Source organism: Nycticebus coucang, chromosome 5 (assembly GCF_027406575.1).
Source record: "Nycticebus coucang isolate mNycCou1 chromosome 5, mNycCou1.pri, whole genome shotgun sequence".
Classification (NCBI taxonomy): domain Eukaryota; kingdom Metazoa; phylum Chordata; class Mammalia; order Primates; family Lorisidae; genus Nycticebus; species Nycticebus coucang.
The window spans coordinates 138,924,766-138,941,940 of record NC_069784.1 but is presented as its reverse complement, the minus strand read 5'-3'; the positions used below and the strand labels follow the sequence as shown (position 1 = coordinate 138,941,940).

Genomic DNA, 17,175 nt, shown 5'->3' with positions numbered 1-17,175 from the left:
ATTTTACAGATAATTTAGATATAATGATCCCAAGGAAAGAGCTCAGAGAGCTGACATTGATGGAAAAGGCTGAGCTTCTACATTTTCTGAAAAGCAGCAGCCAAAGAAAGATGGTGGAACATTTTGGTGTTAGCAAGATCACAGTGAACAATGTCCAAAAAACATAAACATGAGTACTTGGAGAAATACAGTAAGGATATCAGAGGCCTATGGCAGAAAAGGAGGAAAACTTTCCTTGAGAAGATAGTGGAGTCACATTAACCTGGTTCAAACAAATAAAGGCAGTTAACACCTGACTGTTGGGGCCGATGATTCAAGAAGTCTCTAAAAAATTTGCACAGAAATTTGCAGTGGCAGATTTCCAAGCATCAAATGGTTGGCTCCAGAAATTTGAGCTGTGATATAAGATTTCCCAGAAAGTCTTGTGTGGTGAATCCAATGCAGTTCCAGTGGAAGTTGTGGAAGAGTTCATTAAAAAGTTCCAAGTCTTCACTAGAGGCTTCAAACATGGCAACATCTTTAAACTGATGAATGCAGACTCTTTCACCCTCATCATGAAGGGTGACAAATCTAAGAGTGGAAAACTTTCCAAAGAATGTTTCATAGTTCTGCTTTGTGCTCACTCAACCAGACAGAAACTAAAGCCCTTGGTGACTGGTAAATTTGCAAAGCTATGCAAATTCAAGAACCTGAAGCCCGAAGACCTCTTCATCACTTGGAGATCAAAGGCACATGGATGACTGGTGCCCTGTTTCAGGAGTTGAGGGGTGTAGATTGAGAAATGAAGAAGAAATGGTCTATTCTACTGACGGGAGACAACTGTCCTGGCCACACAAGTGAATCATCTCACAAATGTGATATCAAAATTTCTCCCTCCAAACACGATCTCAGAAATCCAACCTCTTAACCAAGACATCATCAAAACATTTAAAATGCACTACTGAGCCCAGCTCCTGTAGTGAGTCATTACTGAAGCAAACACCTGTGGTCCTCCCATGGATGTGACTTCTTCCATTGCATTGGTACTTTCAGAAAGTTTATGTCTTCTCTTCTTTGTTCCATTTTTCTTTTCTTCTGCCATCTTGTAGGCATTAATCTGTTCTATGAATATTTATTGCATGTCTTCTCTGTTCCACACACAGGTCATAGGTGATAAAAAACAGGCCAAAAATGTCTTCCCCCCATTCTTAGATTCTCTATGCCTTTTTCTGCCTGTCTCTTTTCCCATTTCCCCTGTTCTCCTGTTTCAGAATTGATCTCCCTCCATGATACTGATTTAGTGTTGTAATTCCTGCCTGTAGAACCTGAATGGGCACCCACACTACACAAGGTGCCGATTCCAAAGATGCTGCCACCTTAAATTTTGCTTGAGGAGTCCCAAAGGAAAGGCTCCTGCCTCATTATGGGCCTGATGTCTGGGGTAAAGGCTAGGTTGGAAAAGTACCGAGCCAAGGTGGAGGAAAGCGCCTCAGCTAAACGGAAGCCTGTGGACCAGGAATGAAGATCTGTGTGTGAGCAGGGTTGTCCCAGGGGGCCGGAGCGCTGGGGGCCTGAGTCCTCTATTGCAGCTCCTTCCTGAGAACTGCAGTGCACAAAGTTTCTTGTGGGGTAGGGTGCAGTTTTTAACTTTGAGAGCTTCCAGGCAAAGTATAATAAATGGGCTATAGTCAGTATATGAACTCCCTCCTTTGCCAATTGATTTAGAGGCATGAGATACCCAAGTGGGTGGGTGGAGGCTTAACTTCAGTGCCATGAACGTCATTGTGTCTTCTGGTAGAATAGAAACATTCCTCCCTTTGAAACTAAGATCTCTTCTCCAGGACCACCAAAGCATTAAGGTTGTAGGGAAAGAAAGTAAACACCGTGGCTGTAGATCACTGGTGGTAACAGTGGGTGGGGCCCTTCCTATTCCCCTGTGGATTCCTGGACCCATGAGTTCTGGCTATGGAAGAAACAGCACCATGTATTGGATGCTTGTTTAGGGCACATGCTGTGTGTAACATCCCGCAGGACACTGCTCCAGCCTTGCAAGATGTCCCATCTAGCTGGTGCTGAATCTTCAAATGCCATTTTTCTGTTCTATTAAGCCATCCTTTTTTGGGGGGTGGGGGGCGTGATTTGACTGGGGATTTGCTACACATTCGCTGTGAGGTAGGTTCCTTGATCAGGAAGAACGCTGTGTGCAGTACCCTGACAGTGACTGTGCTGAGAACTTTAATCTTGTGTTTGGTCATGTTAGATAATAGTCACGGGTTTTAGGTGTTTGATGTGGGTATCTTTGGGGAGGCCTTTTTTTTTTTTTTGCCTACCATACTATATCTGACTCCTTTACTTATGAACTGTTGAGAAGCAGAAAGATTGAGAGGTGGCAAAGATCAGTGGTAAAGAGTATGGCGTCTGAAGGCACATCTGTTTGTTTCGAAACTTCACTCAGGTAAATCTTGGCAAGTTATCTAACTTCTCGATCCTCTTTTCCTCTTGTACACAATGGGGATGATGTAAATTATCATAGGATGATTTTGAAGATCAAGTGACTTATAAATGGAAAATGATCAGTACGGTGCCACCCATGGCAGGCACGTGACACTGTTGAGTGGCTCCAGGACAAGCAGTCGGTTTGAAAAGGTTCTGCCTGAGTCAAGCGGCTGTGAGGCTGGTACCTGGGGGCAGAGACAGTGGAGGTGCTTCGTATTTATGAATGTTTGTTGAGTTGTTTGCCACATGAAGAAATACTGGGAAGATACCCAGGAAAACAGAGTTGATTGTGTTTGGGTTGAGGGAAATCTGGCGGGAGTGTGAGTTCTCAACATGGACATGGATATGTCTGTATGGTTCTAAGTTTTGAATGCATGGCCATTTGAAAAGAACAGTGAAATAAAGGAAGTTTAGAAGGTGAAAGTTCGCAGATAGAGGATTGCCTGTACTTGTCATGATTACAAGACGAGGTAGTAAGATGTCCAAGGACTTAGGTCAGGAATCTGTGTTTTTCCTTCGGTATATAGGGATCTTTCTTCTTTGAGTTGAGTCTGATTTTTATGTTCAGTGTATTTTTCTCAGCAAATCTTTCTCAGCAAACCATTTCACTGTTTTTTTCAATTGTGCTTTTAAACATAGGTAGTTTGTTTTATTTAGACTTGGTAACTAGATCATTTGATAAGACAACCATACTTTAGAAAAATGTGCTTAATTTAAAATACAGTTCTTTAATTAACTTCTTATTAAAATGGCATACAATCATATTTATAATGATTTAAAACATATGCTTCTGCATACTTAATGAGTTATGACCATATGTTTTTGGTTTTTCCATTGGTTATGTTTTTTAACCCTGCATTGACTGAAAGTGAACACTTCTGGCTGCAGTTTGCTGACTTTTTATCATATGGTACTGTATTTCTAGATACCTTCCTAGGCATCTGTGGAGAAACCTGCATTAAAATATTAGCATTTTACTTCTGTGCCGAGCTTTCTATTTTTGAAAATATATTCACAGTTTATTTAAGCCTCACAAAAGCCCTGGGAAGTAGTTGGGTCAGGCATAGTTGGTGTTAATTATCTTCATCTGTTCTTATTGTTGACTTGCTTGCGTGAAAGGGACTCACTCACTCATCCTTAGATTTCTAGTATCTAGCATACTGTTGATGTTCAAAAATTCTGACTATACAAATAAATGTACAGTTGGATAGTTAATATCCAGCTCAAGTAGGATTTAGCACTTTTGTCCATCAGGAAAGCAAAATTCTCCAAGCTTAAAATCCTCAGAGCACATAATGAGAAATTGTTTTGTTTATTGTGTTTATCATAAGTTTAATGCAAAATGCTTATTCCTATCTGACTTAGTGAATTGGGTTTGCTGTAACAAATGCCACAGATTGGGTGACTTAAACAGAAAACATTTATTTCTCATAGTTCTGGAGGCTGAGAAGTCCAAGATCAAGGCGTTAGCTGATACAGATCCTGGTGTGGGTTGTTCACCCGATGTGGCTACCTCCTTGCTCACATGCTTCAGAAAGTTCCTACCTTCCCCATCTCTTATAAGAGCACTAAGTTCTCTCTCTTCCCACCTTTGCCTCTCTCTTCCTGCCCCCTCTCCTGCACCGGAGATTAGGAATTCAATATGTGGATTTTGGGGGCACACAAACCAACCCTGAGTGCATAGCACCAACCTTCTACGAAAGCATGGTGAGGTTCCATTTAGATTAGAAGGCCCAAATTGTTCTTCTCTATAGGAAAGATTTAAATTCACAACTGGCTATTTTTGCTTTTATGAGTGCTAAGAGCTGGTAGGTTAGAAATGAAACAGAAAACAAATTTTCTTACCTCCCATTACTCTCCATGGTGTCACCCTAATGGATCTACAAAGAAATTAATATTTATTTGTATCATCCATTTTTATAACTTAATGTGCTAAAAATTATATAACTTAACAAGTCAAAAATTGAATTTTTTATCTTCTTTCTTATTTGGTATTTTTGCCATACTCACAGCTACCTAAGCTGAAATACTAGAACTCAAGTTAGTCTTCCCATTCACCACTCGCTATCACAATCGGTCAACTAAACAAGTCCTGCCAGCTATGTATCTTAAATATTTCTTAACTGTATCCCCACTGCCATATATGAATATTGTTTTTTCCCCTAAAATTGTCTTCACAGAAGTCAAAGAGATATTTCGATAACTCACAATAAACTTACTTAAGCTGGAATGCAAGGCATTGAGAATCTGGCCCCTTTGCTAATTGGGAGACCTGGCCTCACTTCTGCCTCTCTTCTTGTTGTTTTAAGTTCCAGCAGCATCAGATTAGCTGTAGTTCCCCTAATGCTCCTCGCCCTTCTTGTATCCCCTTGTCTTCTCATGCTGTGATCTTTGTCTGGAAATTCTAAAACTGTTTACTTAAATTTCTTCTCATTAAGGCTTAGATGTAATTTCCAGAAGACATATTTGATCCATTTCTTCCCATGTCTCTCTTCTGAGCCCAGTATTGGGTTCATTTATGCAGACATTCATTGATTTAACTATTTATTGAGCACATACTGTGGGCCCAGGAACTATTCTAAGTGGTTGAGATACACCAGGGAACAAAGGATTCCTACTCTGTGATTCAGATATTCTATAGGAGAAGCAGACCAAAAAAAGTAATCAGAATAAATTATGTAGGATCTTAGAAAGTTATGGAGTGCTATGAAAAAAATGCTTGAGTAGAATAGCAGCAGGAGTTGGGTCACTGGGGAGCAGGAGATAGCAATATAAATACTGTGTAGCCCTCATTTGAAAGGTGATATTTTGAACAGTGACTTGAAGGAGGTGGAGGATTTCCCATGTAGATACCTGAGAAAGGAACATTTCAGGCAGAGACAAGAGGCAGGGCAAACTCCCATGTTAAAAGCGTGCCTGGCTTGTTCAAGGTCAGAGAGAGAAAGGTCATGCAGAGCCTTTTAAACCATCATGCAGACTCTGGCTTTTCCTATGTGAGGCGGAGAGGCATTGGAGGGTTTTCAGATGAAGAGTGACAGGATGTAACTTGTTTTGATAGGGTGCTATATTGAGACCAGGCTGTAGATAGTTGCAGGTTAATTGTTTGGGGGGCTATTTCAGTATCCAGATGAAAGATGTTGATGGCTTGAATGAGCATGCTGGCTGTTGGGAATGTGACATATGGTCAGACTTTGGATGGTTTTTGAAGTTTGAAACAAAATTGCCTAATGGTTTGGATGTGAAGAATGACAGAGAAGAGTCAAGGATGGCTCTGGAATTTTGTCATTCACCCTAATCCTGTACATCTGACCATTCAGTCTTGCTGGTCTGTCAATTATCACTCATTTATTCCTCTGCTTTTTCTCCATTGCTTTGCTGCTGTAGCTGACTAACAGGCATCCCTGGCTTCAATCAATTCTTTCTGTGGGAGTAAAGATCATTCTGAAATAAGAATCTGCTTCTAGGGCGGCGCCTGTGGCTCAGCGAGCAGGGTGCCGGCCCCATATACCGAGGGTGGCGGGTTCAAACCCAGCCCCGGCCAAACTGCAAAAAAAAAAAAAAAAAAAAAAAGAATCTGCTTCTAACACTCTTGAGGGTAAAACCTCAGCGTGTTTCCAGTTAGTTACAAAGTCTAAAGTTCATGGCATGGCTTATAATATGCTTAAGCCTCCCTCTGCTTATTTTGAGATCCTTATCTTCTACCACTTCCACATGTTCTTTATTATCTATACTTTCTGAATTTCCTAAAGGGCTGGTCCTTCAAGTCTCCTTGGGAGGGTGTGTGCTGTTCTTTCTGGCTGGGACACCCTTCCTCTCTTGTCTGTTACTGGATTACAAGGCCAAATGTGGGTGTTCATTTGTCTGTGAGAGCCTTCTCTGACCTTAATGTCTCACCTGTCCTGTGCTTTTCTTCCTTTTTCTATAGACCTTGTGCACAGTTGTTATACTTCTCACTCCACTGTTCGGCTGCTGTGGTCCATCTTTGATCCCACTCTGAACACCTTAGGAAGGAGCAGTAGTTTGCTGTACCCGTTATCCAGCAGAAGCCCAATATGTACACAGTTGATTTTTAGGCTGTTGACACATTGAAGCAGAAATGGGTAGAAATCAATTGGAGACAGTGATTTTATACTTTATACATAAGAACAAAAGTAGAAAAGGAGTTTGTTGGGTGACCAAAATGGCAAATATGTTCAATAGGAAGGAGTTGAGTTCTAAGTGCAGTTTGTATGGCACTTGAGGACCACAGGAGAAGGGAGAGCGGCAGGAAATGAAGGCTGTTTGGGGCCAGATCAAGGAGGTGCTTCAACACCTCCAGCATGTTTCATGTTGTTCTGAAACAGGGTAAAAATCTGAAACAGACTATCCTCCTTTTGCTGAAAATGCACTTTTCTCCTAACCTGCTTCGTTGAGTTGTAGCATTCAGAGACGAAAATCTGTAAATGTCAACACTACTTGTGGATTCTTGTAGGCAGGGGAGGTACAGGGAGACGAACAAAGACTGTCCTTGTGTGTCACACTTTATGGGGGCAAGACATGATTGCAAGAGGGACTTTACCTAACAATTGCAATCAGTGTAACCTGGCTTATTGTACCCTCAATAAATCCCCAACAATAAAAAAAAAAAATTATTGGTATAGTTTTCAGTTTTAACAATTGGGCGAAGAAAAAAAAAAAAGCTGCAGTCTTGAACTGAAAGGGACGCTGGGCTTGCCCGGTGCGGGCAGGACGCACCGCCTCTCCAGCGCCCTGCGGGATCCCGGCCACCCGGAGCAGGTGCCCCGTGGACGGGCCCGGGAGACCCGGCAAAGCCGACCAGGTCCAGGGGACCGTCGGGTCCCTCATTCAGGGAGTTTTTGCAGTTTTTCTGGTGTGTGTGTGTGTGTGTGTGTGTGCGCGCACGCGCGCGCACTTGTATGTGGGTGTGTGTGCGTGTGTATTTTTTCCCCTCCCACCAGCTAGCTGCGTGCCCGTCTCGGGCCTTCCTCACCTGTGGAAAGATTTCCGCCAGCGCCCAGAAGTAGGTGGCGTCGTTTCCGGTGGGGGTGGGGTCACCGGAAGTGCTTCCTTTGCGCCTGTCCTGTGAGGCCCCTGCGGTTGTGGCTGAGGCCGAGGCCCAGGATGCTGGACAGGCAGCATCCAGAAGGGCGGGGGCTCTGCCTGGCCGGGTCTGGCAGGCGACCTGTCCCAGGTGATTCACGGGCAGGGGCTCCCGTGAATGAGGGCGCCTGGGCTGGATAATGGTCAGGAGGACGCAGGCAAGGTGTGTCCAGCGGGTCCCGTAGAATGTGGATTTTGAGTCTTAGCACCAGAGACAGGGGGCACCTGTGCCTTTGGGGGTTTAGGGTCTTGAGGTCCATTCAGTGGCAGTGTGGTCCAGCTTCCTGATGTGTTGGAGTCCTTGCAGGCTTTCCTGAGTTATCCGAGTGTGGAGTGAGATGGCTGCTGCCCCTGAAGGCCATGGTCCTGACCAGTGTCCTGCGCTGTTCCTGGCACCAGAGACTTCCCAGGCACAGACTTCTAGGCCCAAGGGTTGCTCCCCACCCCAGGAAAGTACTTTTGAGAGCAATGTGAAGAAAGGGGACCTGTAACCAGAAGGAATCCTTGAGAGACAGGCGTTCATAGGGTTGCATCAGTTAGGGTACGTTTTGGCTGCAAGTGGGAGAAACCCAGCTTCCGATCACTAAAACAATAAGGAAGATTTACATCATAAAACAGGAAGCTCAGAAGCAGGGCAACTCCAAGATTGATTAATTGAATGACTTACATCTTTAAGGGTCCACTTTTTTACCCTTCCCACTTTGCTAATGGCAAGATAAGCACCTTGGCTACAGGCTTGGTAGAAGCAGATCAGTCCTTTCTGTGTGATGGCGAAACAAATGAACTGTCTGAAAACGTCAGCCCTACCGTGGTTGATTAAGCATATGAAGATTTATTCTGAGCTGGAGATGTGACCTTCCCTGGAAGGAGAAGGTGGTGACTAACAGTGTTCTGAGGAAAGGCATTAACAGTGGGAAGGAGAAAGCTTAAAGGATATGGAAGTATTATGGAAATAGTACAAACAGAAATTAGTGATTATTTGCATTTAGGGATTGAAGGAGAGAGTGGATTGGAGAATGACTGGGATGTTGAGCTTAGGTGACCAGCAGGAAGATAGTTTCACTTAGAGGTGGGATGTGGAAGAGAGAAGACTCGAGGAGGTTAAGGTACAGGGATGAGAGAATTACCTGATAGTTATTTGATTTTTTGTTTGTTTTTGTTTAGAAGCTAATGGTATAGATGTAGAAGTCTTCCCCAGAGATGTTACAGTTGAAGAGATGGGGGTGGAGAAGACTTTGAAGGAAGAGAATGTAGAATGAGGATAGAAGAGAGAATTCCCAACATTTCACAGGTGAGTAGAGGACACTAAGTCAGCCAGAGGAGCTTAGAAGGTGCCGTGGGAGAGACAGGAGGCAAGCTAGTACTTGTAGCTTTACGTTTTAATCTGCCAATTTATTAAAATTATCAATTGATTAAAATTTGTGTTATTCTTGCTTTGACGATTGATTTTTTTTTTTTAGTAGAGACAGAATCTCATCCTATGGCCCTCGGTAGAGTGCCGTGGCCTCACACAGCTCACAGCAACCTCCACCTCCTGGGCTTAGGTGATTCTCTTGCCTCAGCTTCCCGAGTAGCTGGGACTACAGGCACCCGCCACAACGCCCGGCTACTTTTTGGTTGCAGTTTGGCCGGGGCTGGGTTTGAACCCGCCACCCTCGGTATATGGGGCCGGCACCCTACCGACTGAGCCACGGGCACCGCCCGACGATTGATTTTTTTGATACTAACCCCCAGTCAAGCTCCTACAACTATCACTGACAGGGTTTTATTTGTGTTAGAAATGTTTACAGTGTTTAATACTGGATGGATTAGTTTTAACTTCTAGGGACGATTTCTGAGAAGTTCTGCTTGGCTGATTTTCATTATATTTCACAGGATGTTGATCTGTTCGATTATATATTTACTTTAGGCTGCTTGATTATCAGCTAACAGACCTGCTTTTTTTTGCTGTGTTATGTAGGAGAAATTTCCCAGAAGGTAAAAGATTAGTTCACAATACCTGATACTGCTGACATCTAGGAAGATGAAGACCGAGATGATCATATAAGACTGAGATAAGGATATTTAGTAATTGGGGATAGTTTGATTTATATTTCAAAAAGTGATTTTAGTGTAGTTCTGGGGGTTGAAATCATAGAGTGATGATTAAGGCGTAGTCTAGAAGAACCAAGGACATGGGGTGGCTCCTTGGCTCAGTGGGTAGGGCGCCGGCCCCATATACTGAGGGTGGCGGGTTCAAACCCAGCCCCAGCCAAACTGCAACAAAAAAATAGCCGGGCGTTGGGGTGGGCGCCTGTAGTCCCAGCTACTAGGGAGGCTGAGGCAAGAGAATCACCTAAGCCCAGGAGTTGGAGGTTGCTGTGAGCTGTGACAACATGGCAGTCTACTGAGGGTGACAAAGTAAGGCTCAGTCTCTAAAAAAAATATCAAGGACATGAAAATAAGCACTGGACTGCTGTTTTTATTTTTGTGGCAAAGAAAGAAAAAAGAAGGTATGGTGAGCTTATCAGGTCTAAAGAAAATTTTGCTGTTGTTGCTGTTGGTGACATTTCTGGATTGGTAAAGCAGGAACATAATTAGTCTATTAGCAGGTGGTACAGAGAGTTTGGAGATGTGAGACTCAGCCCAGGAATAACTGAGTGAGTTAGAAGGCAAAGAAGGGCTCAAGAAGCAAGGAGAGCCAGGCAAGAGAGGAGGTAGAGAGCCGGTTAAGGTTCATAGAAATGTTGAAGAGGAGAAATGAATGATCACCTCCGGAAAAAAAGTCAAGCCATGTGTCAGGGTGGTAATGATGTGTCTGGATGCTTAAGAATAATGGACCTGGTCTAGTTTGACCTGCTGTGATGTTGGGATAGGGAGTCATGTGGGATGAACAAAAGAATTGGCATAACTGAAATTTTCTCCAGCCATTTAGAAATGCTGGTGACAAGAATTGGAGGTTCAGGTTTACGAGTGTGGGATGGGAATCAGCAAGGAATTCTGTTATGCTTCCTGAGTTCTCATTGCAACAATTTGGCAAAGTTTTTCAAACTGAGTAGGGAGGCAAAGTTAACTCAGATGGCAGCAAACCAGGCGAACAGGGCACAAAGTGTACAATTGAAGGCAAATACCAGATTCAAAAGTAATGAGAAAAAACATGAGATATCAAAAGTTAGGACCGTATTGTCAGGGAGGGAATTTTTCTCAAACCCATATAAAGAATAACTGGGTGCAAACTAATCATGTTTATTATAATAGAACAGGTAACCTTGAAGGGATAATAAATAGGCTTAATGTAATATCAGAAATGTATTACTGCAGTAGCTTTATAACCAGGAAGACAGTGCCATTTATGGAGTATAATACTTTGAGATAGTTGTAAATCATGGTGTAACAGAGACCTATTTAATGTACAGTCTAAGTGGAGGCTAGTAAGTAAAAGTCTTTTATTTCTGTTATTCAAAATTTTGCCAGTGTGTATTTTGCCAATGCGTATTACTATTCAAATAGCAAGTGTGATATTTCTCTAAATATTTATCTTTTGTTTTAAAATTATTTTTTAAGTCAAGAATAAGTTTTGTGAAAATTTAATTTTGAGGTGAGGTTGTCACCATCATTTCTCTTCTTAGGAAACTTTCTTCGAATCTCTCCCTCCTGATGTGAGTGGTGTGACCGAGTCCCACCTGACTGGGTGTCACTCTTTCCTCTTTCTTTGTGTGTAGAGGTGTGAACATTGACTAACATTTGAAAGCAGTTTTCATCTTATTCTCAGCCCCCAAGCACCTAGGTTATGTAGTGGAGCTCATATAAGAGTTAGGGGCACATTGTCTAACCGATGCTTTTTCTTTACCTCTTCCATTTCATTCTTTTTCAGTAGAATGCAATGGAATCACTGTTCTGCAACTATAACTGTAATTTGACATTTATTTGCATAAGCAGGAAAAGCAGAGGTTGTCATATACAGCTAGAGCACCATTTTATAAAAAAAAAAAACAATTTTGTCTAAGGTTGGGTTTGAAGGCAGAGACTTTTATTATAATTAATGTAATTTGTCTCACAGTTTGTTTTGTTAATAAATTGCTAAAACTGACTGAGCTCCTGACTTTAATGTACACGTCACAATTACACATGCCTTCCTTCCTCAGGTTCACGCAGTAATGGTTGAAGTGGCGGACCGTAAACTGATAAGATAAGAAGCACAGGTCCTTTGCCGCTGCCCATTCCTCCCGGGCCAGCTGACGCACGCAGCCCTCAGTCTGATGTCAGAGGTCTGATAAGCAGCACCTTGGCTCTTTTGGTGCCAAAAGAGGGAAATTTTGGCCAAAGCAGGGAAAGACTTTGTCTGTAAAAGCAGCTCTGTTGAGTTATTAAAAAAAATCGCCTTTCTTTACTTGGGCCAGAATCTTATCTGTTTAAATGGTTGAGTATTATTTCTTTCTTTCTTTTTTTTTTTGTAGAGACAGAGTCTTACTTTATGGCCCTCGGTAGAGTGCCATGGCCTCACACAGCTCACAGCAACCTCCAACTCCTGGGCTTAAGCGATTCTCTTGCCTCAGCCTCCCAAGTAGCTGGGACTACAGGTGCCCACCACAACCCCCGGCTATTTTTGGTTGCAGTTTGGCCGGGGCCGGGTTTGAACCCGCCACCCTTGATATATGGGGCCGGCGCCTTACCGACTGAGCCACAGGCGCCACCTCGGTTGAGTATTACTTCTGAATTCCTTGGCAGAAATAATGTTTGTTAGCAACAATATATTTAGTTCATTATAATGATATTTGTGATATGTTTCTTTTCCATTTATAAGGCTCCACTTTTGGTATTTGGGGGTGAGAAAATAGTGTTCCAGATTTGATGAGAGGAATAGTTCAGTGGGTTCCTGTGATTCTTATTTATGTTGAATTCTGTTGCTGATATTTGTATATTTAACTCTATCTTAACGTAAGAGGAGGAGGAAAAGCTGACTATAGATCAGGGCTATTTCTCTAACACTTGCATCTCAACGTACCTTCCAGCATTTATACTAAAATGTTAGATTTGTGAGGTTAATGTGTTCAAGACTGGTGGTAATCTACTGATGGATATGCCAAACATATTCTATATGATGATAAAAAAATTCTGACATCAGAACATGCTCTATAGCTAAATTTTCATTATAGTGGTAAAGTAGGAGCAGTGTATGGTCCTGTGCTGTTTGCTGGGGTGTTTAAATAGGTCAGTTTGAAACCCTGAAGAATGCAGACAGTCACAAACCTGTGGTTGGATGGCTGCTTTGTTTAAGAGAGCAGATAAATGTGCTTGTATCAGAAAGAAGTATCTGAAAATCAGATAAAACCTAAATAACCGAGCACCTTATATATCAAAAATGTTTACTAATTATGTAATTAGCTCAGCCTAATGAAATATAGCAACTTTTGCATTATCACCTGAACTATCAATTTCAGAATACATACTCTTTGAGGTTACAGTGAGGGTATTGATTACAGTAAGAAGCATGTGTAGCTCATCAGAATCACGGGGAATGATGAACCAGATATGCTCTAAGTAAAAATAGTTAAGGAGAATGTTTAATGTCTATGTTTTTGTTTTCAAAGAAGCCATGAAAAAGCACCACTGAGTTCTTAAAAGTTCCATTTTTGAGTTAAGGCATTTTACAGTGGCTACTTTTATGACAGCATAATATTATGTCTTTTGATGACTAATGTGTTGACTACATAGAAACTAATTTTTAAATACTTAAGTGCTAATAATAGCTGACATGTTCTGGGCTTGGCACCCATACTCAGTGGTAGGGGCACCGGCCACATACACTGAGGCAGGTGGGTTGGAATGTGGCCAGGGCCAGCTAAACAACGATGACAACTGCAACAATAAAATAGCCGGGGGTTGTGGTAGGCGCCTACAGTCCCACCTACTTGGGAGGCTGAGGCAAGAGAATCATTTAAGCCCAAGAGTTTGAGGTTGCCGTGAGCTGTGACGGTACAGCACTCTACCTTAATAATACATAATATGACTACATAATATGACTCTGTCTCAAAAAAAAAAAAGCTGACATTTTCCAAACATTATTTTAAGTAGTTTTCATCTATGATTCTTATTCTTAAAACAAGCCTATGAGATACAGGTATTATTATCTCCATTTTCCAGATGAAGAAATTAAAGCATAGAAAAATGTTGAGTACTTGCTCCATTAATTCAGTGAACGGTGGCTCTCGGAGATCCCTTGGTAGTCTGCATTTAAGTTCTAGAATTTTATGCTATAAATTAAATGCTGCCTTAGTGAAAATAATAATGTTACCCTTTTAAAGACACTAACTGGCTGTCCTTAAGTGACTAAGTGTTGGACAAGGAATTTAGAGTTTTAGAGCTAATAGGTAACATAATATGAAACTTCGATGACAGGGAAGTGCTATTTTTATATTTAAATCTTTATCTGACATAAAGATAAGTGAACATAATTCTGTGCTTTGCTGCTTCTGTGCGGTAAGTTCACAGTAGTGTGCAAAAAGTTAAATGTTTATATTTCTAGTCCTAGCATTTGTCAGTCACCGGGGACTGTGTGGCACACTAATTGTTAAGAAAGAATTAACAACTGTTAAGATGGGGGGCGCAAGATGTGTGACAGTTGGGGACTGTGTAATGAATGATTTGAAGTGGGACGGTTGCAGTGGGAGCAAGTGAATGGAAACTTTTCAGGTATTTGCAACACAACTGTAAATGGTGTCTGACTGCGGATTATGAGGAAATAAATATGGGCAGACCAATTGGTACAAAACACTTATGAATGGGAATTTAAATAAAACAAAATAGGTTTACCTACGAGGTGAAGTGTGATGTGTCTGGCATCACGATGTATTAAAATGGGTAAGGTCACAGATTAGAGAACTGTCTTTCTAAGAACAAAATGTAAAGAGAGCTCGAGGTCCTATCTTAGCCATTCTGGTCTTACTTTCACTGAGATAACACTATACACAGCAGTGACATTGACTCTTAGGCACAGGAACGTTTTAAGTATCTCCTTGCTGATGCCTGAGTGGTGTGTGATTTCTTGTGCTCGTCTGTTGGCGGGACTTGAGCTTCTGGGCTTCCCAGCAGAGCCTCATGACATGTGCTCTTCCAGTTTTCTCATGTTTATCAGTAAAAGAAACACAAAAAGTAACTCTGAGGTAGGCAGAGGACAGGAAGTGTGGTTGTTGTAGACAAGACTTCTGTTCCTCACTGCTGACCAACTGCGTGGTCGGGATGCACGCTGCTTCCTGTCCCGGTGGTCTCCATGACGTGGTGTGTCTTCCATGGGATCAAAGTAATGAAATTAGTGTAAGTAATGAAAACCTCTCCGTATGATAAAGGTGTCGTTCATTTACTCATTCTGAAACATTTGTTGAATGGCTGATGGTGATTCTTCTTATTTGTGGATTCTATATTGGCAGCTTTGCTTACTCACTAAAATTTATTTATAATCCTAGCATCAATACTCACTGCTTTCCCTGTCCTTTATTGGCACATACAGAGCAGGTTTGCATTGATTGTCGGGTGGAAATGTCACCAGAGGGTCCTAGGAACCTAGCCCTGTACCTTCTGTATTTGGCGATTCAGCGCTGATGTGGACTTGGTAGAGCATCACTACTGCTGCTGACAATAATCAACTATCACTACCAAGCTCTGAGCATAAGAAGATGAATAAGATGTTGTTTCTGCGTTCAGAGTTAGAGAGACTTTATATCAATGTTTAAACAGCTGATAATATTGGCTGCAGGTGGTTTTTCATGCTTATAATCCCAGCAATTGTGGTGGGGTAAGGCAGGAAGATCACTTGAAGTAGACCAACCTGGACAACACAGCAAACCCCATTTTTACAAAAAAATTTAAAAAGTTAGGTGGGTATAGTGGCACGTGCCTGCAGTCCTAGCTACTTGGGAGGCCCAGGTAAGAAGATCACTTGAGCTCAGGAGTTGCAGGTCATGGTGAAGTGTGATTACTGGGATTGCACCACTGCACTGCAGTCTGGGTGACCAGGAGAGAGGCCCTGTCTCTCTGAAAGAAGAAACAATATGTTGAAGATCTTATGTAGCATACGTTTTTCAGCAGACCTTGAAGACTTCCATGTTGAGCTGCCAGTTCATTAATTTTATTAAAGAAAATTGAATTTTTCCTATTTTAAAATTATGTAGTATTTGAGAAGATTGGTTTTGCTTCTGAAAACATCATTGATATTAAAAGGAATAAATACAATAAGATGTGAATTCCAAAATTCAAGTCTGTGCTTTTCGAAAGTACTTGATACAATACTATTAATGTGCCCTATATTAATTCCTACTCAGGGACTGCCCCATTTGTCTGATTTTACTGGTGGATTGAACTAAATTTAAGCCTTAGGAACACTGTAGTCTTATATTTGCATGTTTTAGATGTCACATCAGAGTGATAGTCTTTATTTTTGCATACTTATTATTTTGTGACACAGTATTTATCCAGCTATTAAAAATATTAATGTTTACCCTGCCATCTAAACAATTTCAGAAATAACTATAAGATTTTCAGAAAGGTGAGTATTGGCTGCTAGGGCTGCCGTTTGGATAGCAGACACACTGGATCAGCCCCCCACCCCACACATACACCATGGGTGTCGTTTTAACATTTCTTTAATGGCCCTGTCTCCACAGACAGTCACATTCTGTGGTACTGGGAGTTAGGCCTTCAACATATGAATTTGGAGGAAGACAGTATGACCCTGAGAGAGAATAACTTACATTTGAGTTTCTGTCCTAACTTAGCTCTTTCTGTCCTTTCTTGGCTCTCCGTTGCTTAAAACAACTCATTTCCGTGTAGCTCAGACTGGAAAGTTTTTCCTGCTTCATTTTTTTCTCCACAGAATAAATGACCTTTGCTACTTTCCATTTTTCCTTTTTTTCTTTAATAGTAAAAGATAAGTGTGGGTTTACACAACCTTACCCGGTTTGGTTTTTCCTTCCCTTTCCGACACTCGTTAGCTGAGACACAGCGAGTGCTGGCGGCTGGAAAGGGGAGCCGAACGGAGGGAGTGGGGGGTGACGTTCCTTACCCTGCACTCTGCCTTGGTTTAAAAAATATTTGGGGGATGATATTTAAGAAGCAAGAACGAGTCTCGACAGGACAAGAGAAGCAGGTCAGATAGTGTGGAGAGACGTGTGGGAGATTGTCTCTGTCACAGCTGGGAGGGAACTTAGGGACGGGGAGGGGCAGGTGAGGATAAAAGAGGGAGGGGATTTTGAAAACCAAAAGTCAGTTTAGAATTTTAGGATGTTACAAAGAGAAAGGATGAAGTAAAAGAGAAGAGAAATAGCAAAGTTGTCACCAAGCATCAGGCTCCCCCAGCGGGCGGAGGAGAGGAACAGATGGGAGTTTGGAGAGGGGAGAGTATGGAAATGTGATTCAGCTGAATGAAGAGTTTCATTTTAGTTTACAGCTGAGTAAAGCTGAGATCTGAGGTAGCAACTTCAGAGAAGGTGCAGGAAACCAGGAAACCGGTGTTGGGCGCACTGGCACTTGGTCTCCGGGGACTCCACTGTGCCTGGCAGTGTGTGGAGTGCTTGTGACTCAGTGACTGTCCGTTTCATTTCTCCAGCCAAACTGCTTCTCAGAATA

The 17,175-nt window shown here is 42.1% G+C and overlaps 1 protein-coding gene across 2 annotated transcripts in view; it reads left to right on the top strand.

The window, feature by feature from the left end:
• The window catches only part of PDE10A (phosphodiesterase 10A), a 233,315-nt gene that overhangs the window by 63,595 nt on the left and 152,545 nt on the right, over window positions 1-17,175 (top strand). Inside the window, exon 1 of one of the 2 annotated variants that reach the window (XM_053592324.1) lies at window positions 8,740-8,866. The exons of the other annotated variant lie outside the window; for it this stretch is intronic. The gene's annotated coding sequence lies outside the window, so the exon portion shown is untranslated. Of the gene's footprint in view, window positions 1-8,739; window positions 8,867-17,175 lie in introns of those variants that run through there. 2 annotated transcript variants of the gene reach the window in all.